Below are 6,771 nucleotides of genomic sequence, written 5' to 3' on the forward strand. Positions count from 1 at the left end.
AATCCATCGGCACTGTTCTTCATTTGTTGTTGCCCACCGTTCTTCAGAATCCCTCCCTGCCGGAGTTCTCTCGATTTGAAATGGTAAGCATTCCTTAAATATGTTAATCTAATGCTGAGTTTAGATCATAACTGAGTTGCTCATGCCAAACAGTTACTGCACGTAAGTTGTTTGATGAATGGTTTTGAAATTTCTAAACCCCACGTTCTTTTTTTTGAGGAACCGTATTCTCTTATGGCGCCTGTTTCTTTCCCTTCACCTCTCCTTTTGCGAGTGCTATATTTCGGACAATAGATTCTCATTTCTCGATGTTCCTGCCGATTGAGAAATAAAGGCGCAAATGATTGGTTCTTAAAGTTTGCGCTGATGGGGAAATCGAGGTGGTTGTCGCCGTGGACATCGATGTTGCAACGTACTCTATACTCAACATAAAGTACACCGTGCTCTTTTGTGATTCGTAAGCAATAAAACATAGTTTCATTAGATGCACTATTATTAAGAAAGACAAAGTCATTTGCCCTCACTAACTGCCCCATTCAAATGAGCTGCTCAGCCAATCATAGTCTGCTCTCGAACCTCCCACAAAAAGGTAGAATTTCCAAGACTTCTGATATGGTAAATCTTGAAGTTCAAACCAACACATGCTTTCTATGTTTTCTTTCGCCTTTTTATGGTTATGCTCACAAAGTATTTGTGCTTATCGAATCAATTACTCAAGCTATGTCGCTATTGAATTCAAACTACTAACCTATTTTGATACGTTATCAAAGTAACAAACCCCATGCCAAGTAGGAGCTAGACAAAAAACCAAAGCTGCAGTTTGAACAGTGGGCTGAAATAGCTTTCGCAACTTGGAATTTCAACCAATGCAGCTTTAGGATGTCATTAGTCACCTCTCCTATTTACCAAAGCACTGCAATAGCAACCCTTTCTGTATTTTCTCTAGAGCTCTACCTTTGGTTTAGTTGGTCAGGTTCTTTGTGTTCCTTTGCACGTCGACATAAATATTAACTAGGTTCAAAACAAACCAAAGCCCACGCAAACATCAAACAGACCATTAGCTGCCAATCGAACTTGAACTTATGGGTTTCAGTAGAAACTAAAACTGCCAACTTTTGTCAGACATCCCACTCCATTTAAGCATATATGCTAAGAAATACATTCTGGTAATCTGAATAATTTTCATCTATTTAACCTTTCATCAGAGTCCTTACAAGGAACATTTGATCACCGGATTATTTTTGGAAGGATTGAGAAAGATGGGATTAATGATGGGGATAAAGGGGACATGTGCATCTATGGGATAATATATGGGATTGTATGTAGTACGATTAGTTGTACCACGTTTGATTTGGAAGGGATAAAGGATGTGATAAGGAATGGAGAATCGTCTTTTATCATTGGATGAAGAGGGAAATAATCCCAGTCCGGATATTGGATACTCCCTTTCATGGGATATTAAGTGGGCAACCCTCTCTCTCTCTCTCTCTCTCTCTCTCTCTCTCTCTCTCTCTCTCTCTCACACACACACACACACACACACACACAGAGCCTGAGTACCTTCCGGCTCATAGAAGTTTCTTCCGACAACAAAAGGTAATTGTTCATCTTTGCCATGATATAGTTGACTTTCACATTGACCATGTTGATTTTCCGTTTCTTCTTCCTAATGCTTTTTGTTGTTTTCAATTGCTCCCTTAAGTTTCTCTATTCTAATTTTCTCTTTTGAGATCTATTTCCTTAATTATTGTTTCAAATCCTTTTGTTGGTGTTGACAATTATTTACGCACGTCCTACATATCCAAGGAGTGACAATTTTGACAACTTATGGCCAAATGTAGATCTTCTTCCTAACTCCCACTTCCAACAGAAAAGGGAGGAGAAAATAAATTATTTTCCTTTTAAGTAATAGTATTTTGTGCTATGTACCACTGATTAGAGTCTCCCCCAAAAAAGTCCTTACATTCCAATTTTTTTAATCCTTTACGAATTGTGGGTGGGCCTTTCACGTCGATAAGGTTGGTGAATTAGGTTCTTGCATTCAAAAATAGGTGTAGTAGCCCTTAAGGATGCAAGGTCACTAGAGATAGAAAGCTTATATTTGGATAGTAGCTAAGAAGTAAGTAAATGGATACTAGAGTGAAGACTTTTGGATTTGTAGTTATGTCCATTGGGCCACCTTCTACTTCTTCCTTGTGCAACATGGGTTTCTTTTGCACCAAGCGTGTTTACTTGTCACGTTATGAACATGAGTTTACGAGCTTGCGTGTGAACAAAAAGGCGGCGTACCCAGTCTTTTAAGTTAACATTGGATCTTTGCATTGGTAGAAATGAATTGGGAATTGGCTTCAATGATGGACAAGTCTATATTAGGGACGTGAAAAGCATATGTGTGTAAAAAAAACTTATATCAATGCATGTAAAAGGTTTGAAGATGCATTTTAGTATGAGTGACGTGAAAAAAGGATGCTGGATTATGTATTTCTCCTTTCTAATTGTCCCTGTGTCTTTTTTTTTTTGCCCCTGTGTCTTGTTTGAGTTGTTTCCTTTCAAAACATAATTTCCTATGCATCTGTTGATTTTTGTACCTTGAATATTGATGTACTAAATTTAATCCTAGCGGATATTTGAACTGGAACAAATGTTCCAAAACATGGTATACATTTGTTCACAGACAGTGAATTTAACTATCCAAATGATTGCCGAAATTAGGTTCTCTGGTAGATAACAAATGAAAATAACCAAAATCTAGCGCCACCAAATTCTTGGTGAAAATGGTATTAATGCTCATATCAACAACTTTTTGCATAACAATGTGATGAACGAAAGTTAGCTTTAATGTCTGTTTAAGAACCACATGGAAATAATCAATATCTAGCGCCACCGAATTTTTGGTGAAAATGGTGATTAATGCTCATGTCAACAACTTTTTGCATAAGATTGAATGTGATGAACGAAAGTTAGCTTTAGTGGCTGTTTAAGAACCACAAAAACGTCCAACGGTCTGAAGTATTGAAATATGACAAGTGTCGGACACATACGCAACATGGGGCACTCTTTGGCACACTTGTGAGACACGCCTAAATATGTGTCCAATTTTTGTGTTTTATTTGTTAAGTCGGATAAATTGTGGATACTCTAGGTCACATCTGAGGCACTTTTCGGATACATTAAGGCCACACTAGGATGTTAAGATCATTCTTTTTCTATTTTTTTAATTTAATCAGTTGGCATGAGTCATTTGTAGTGTTTGCATGTTAACCTACACCTATTTGGCTAGATTCTTGAAATATTGGCAGTAGAACGTGTTTATTTTTGTTATGTTATTCTATTTGTATTATATGTTATATTTGATGCATATAAGTGCACACAATCCTTTTTCTTGCTCGCAATGATACACTTATTTCAGAAACCCGTCTTCATCTAATTGATTCTGTTTTTGTGTTCTTGCAGGCAAGACTTCTCCAATTATGTTATTCGGAACCGATCTGATTTTAGTGGGAATCTACTATGAAAACAACAAAATCAAAGGCTACCATTTCTGTATGGGTAAGAATTTTATAGAGTTTGAGTTCAATCACGCCTATTTTAAAGCCCTGCAAAGCTTTGATACAAGTACAAACCACAAACCACATGTATTATTAGAACTACCACACCTGAACATTTTGACAAGGGAGATTGGTTTTGTAGGGGGCTTTTGCAATAGATCTATTTAAACTAGACCATTCGAAATGTTGACTTAGACGAATTTGAGATATGATGGGCAACCTGGAGTGTACCTGGCATTCCAGCCATTTGGCCAATGGTAAAACCGAGGACTTCATATCAATGATATTGTTTGCATTGTGCTTGCTTGGGCCGCCATTAAAAAAAAAAAGAAATGTGCTTGCTCGGGCCGATAGATTTCCGGAATGAGCAAGTGGAGTGGAGTGCAGTTGTTGCCTCCATTATACTCTCATGCACATTGACAGAGTTTGATTCCTGTAAGTATCCATTCTCCTCCCCAAGTCCCTAGGATAGAGTAGATTATGATTAACGAATGATTCCTGTAAGTATCCATTTCAACCAATGTACCCTTCCGTGAAAGAATAGGAGTGATTCCAGAGGTGGCTCTGGACTCAAAAAATACACTAAAATTTGGTAGTATTTTTTTTTTACATACAAAAATCACGGTGATTCACATTTTGCATGCTATCATGCTATGGATTTTCATCTACCGGGGGTTACCACAAATATAGTAGGAGTAGTATTTCTGGACTACTCAAATAACTTTCCCGAAATTAAAACGCATATCTAATGCTCCATTCAGAAAGTCGAAATTTATTTATTTTCGTAATGTCTTCTTATTTTTCTAATGGTTTTCTCATTATTGGAGCCAAATAATGAATTTGTAGATCTATTAAATTTTGTATTTCATTATGTCAATGTATCTGTGTATATATAGCTTTGTTCAGGGATGTTGGCCTTCATAGTGGTTGTTTGATTGTGTTTTGTTGCAGCCAAGTTCATCTGCTACCATTACTGAACTTGAACCAACATCCACAACAAATGCTGTTGTTCTTTATGAACCCAAAGCGGTGAGTACCTTTTCCCAACTCGGAGTGTTTTTCCTTTTGGGCTTGTTAATTTGGCTTAGGCCCTATACATTACATTGTACCAATGTTATGAATAAGTACCGTACTAGTAAAAGTACAGTTTTTCTTTTATTGGTACAGTATGCATGAGTGTTATACTAGTAGAAACCTTACGCATCACTGATTTTATAACAATTTTATATATATATATATATATATATATATATATATATATATATAACCTTATCTACTGACAAATGGTGTTAGAACACTACCCCATTCTCAAAATATTGTACACGACACTCTAAATGACAAGATGTCTTGAGTACTGTTTTCACAATAACTTTTTTTTTTTTAAATCTATATTTTTTTTGCTAAGCAAAAAGAATTTATTAATCTTTATAAATGATTACAAAGATTAAAAGGATCAAGGGTACATCGGCAAAAGCCACCCGAGACCTAAAAGAAGGTAAGACGCCAATTGAACACCAAAGAAATCTATATCCAACGAACCTCAATTGCCAAAAACCCAAACGAGCCTCACACCTTGTACGTAAGCCCCAAACCGGCCAAAACAAGCCGAAAAGCCAAACAAAAAAGAAATAGCCAAAACTAAAACCACATAGCCACTAGGCAAAACCAAAATAAGCCAAACACCTCAAACCCGCCCAATCTTGAGTTCAAAAAGCCATAAAGAGGGAGGCATTCTCTTCAAAAACAACATCGTCATCTGATATATCTTCTTCCTCAAAATCATCCAGAGCATGGATCCTTTCTTTTAATTCTTCCTCTTGCATTTCAACAAATCTCTTTAAATTATAATTCCTCCCTCCTTTAAGTTCAATACCCAAAGTCCTACCAACATCCAACATCTTACAAGCTTCCTTAAAGAACACTTGAGGAATAAGAGCTCTTCTTATTATTATGCTTCAATTTATCGAACTTAGCCTCAATTTCCGCGAGGTGCTTTTTCTTTTTAATTTTCCTCTCTGATCTTCTCACTCCCCTTCTCATTTTGAGGATAGCTTCTGAGTATGATCTAATGCTGGGAATGTTACTCCCAACATTAGATTTTTGCCTAGGTAGCTCTTCAACTACTTCTACTCCCTTGCTAGAAATAACATAATTACCCTCACTGAGAGAGTCATCTCTTCTTCTTTTTTGCTCAGCAGACGAATGATTTTATAAAACTCAAAGGGGTATATCGAGGAAGTTACATCTTAGTTCAAAGCGCCAAGATACAACAGAACATACATGAACAAACATAACAACACATCCAACAAATAGTTGAATGAAGCACCTAAGGTTTAAGTTACAACTTTACTCTTTGAATACCATTTAGGAACACCTTAAAATCCTCCACAGTATATATTTTGATATTGAATTTTGCCTTCATCCACATCGCGACCCATGATTTGACTAGATCCTCCACCTCCGAAGCCTGAGTTGATGCGTTGTTAAATACATAATCGTTTCAAACCAGCCATACGGACCACATAGTAGCATAAAAGGAGTCCTCTCTTCTTTGACGATACTCCTCAAAAGACTGAGTGATACAACGAGAACTACCTTCCTTTTGGTTCAAATCTACAAGTAGATTAATTCCCTCCACTTGAGAAGCTCTTAAGGAGTTTTGAGAATCATATGTAATCCCGGTTTCCAAGATTGGGACTGCACCCTTTGCACCAATTACGCCCTCCTCACTCCCCGGAGAGGACTCCGAAGATTCAGAATCGGCCACAACCAGATTGACCCCAACAAGATTATCCCCATACAACCTTAAGTCAGCCCCACCACTTAAAAGGGTTCCATCTTTTTCGACTACATCTTTGCTTTCACAATTCCTGTCCATCTTCGAGTCAGGATTTGACGCGTGATCTCCAATTCTACAATAACTTTGACAATACTCTTTTTTTCTCACTATATAGTGCGTTTAGGAGTAGAATTTCGATTATTGAAGTTGGTGCTACTTGAATGTAACGATAATGCCAACTCTATCTTGCATGTGGGTTAAGAGAAATTGCTTTGATAATTGAACAATAGAGAGCGAAAATCTGAAGGGTGCAATGGTCTTGATGAATTTGGTCTCAGTTTCTTTCTTGTTCTTATTGCTGCCATCTGCTATTCTGCTTAGGATGTGATTTCCTGATGATCGGGCTGGAAGTGGCAGATGGTGTCTGTACATTTTAGCTTTGTT

Source organism: Rhododendron vialii, chromosome 2a, assembly GCF_030253575.1.
Source record: "Rhododendron vialii isolate Sample 1 chromosome 2a, ASM3025357v1".
Classification (NCBI taxonomy): Eukaryota; Viridiplantae; Streptophyta; class Magnoliopsida; order Ericales; family Ericaceae; genus Rhododendron; species Rhododendron vialii.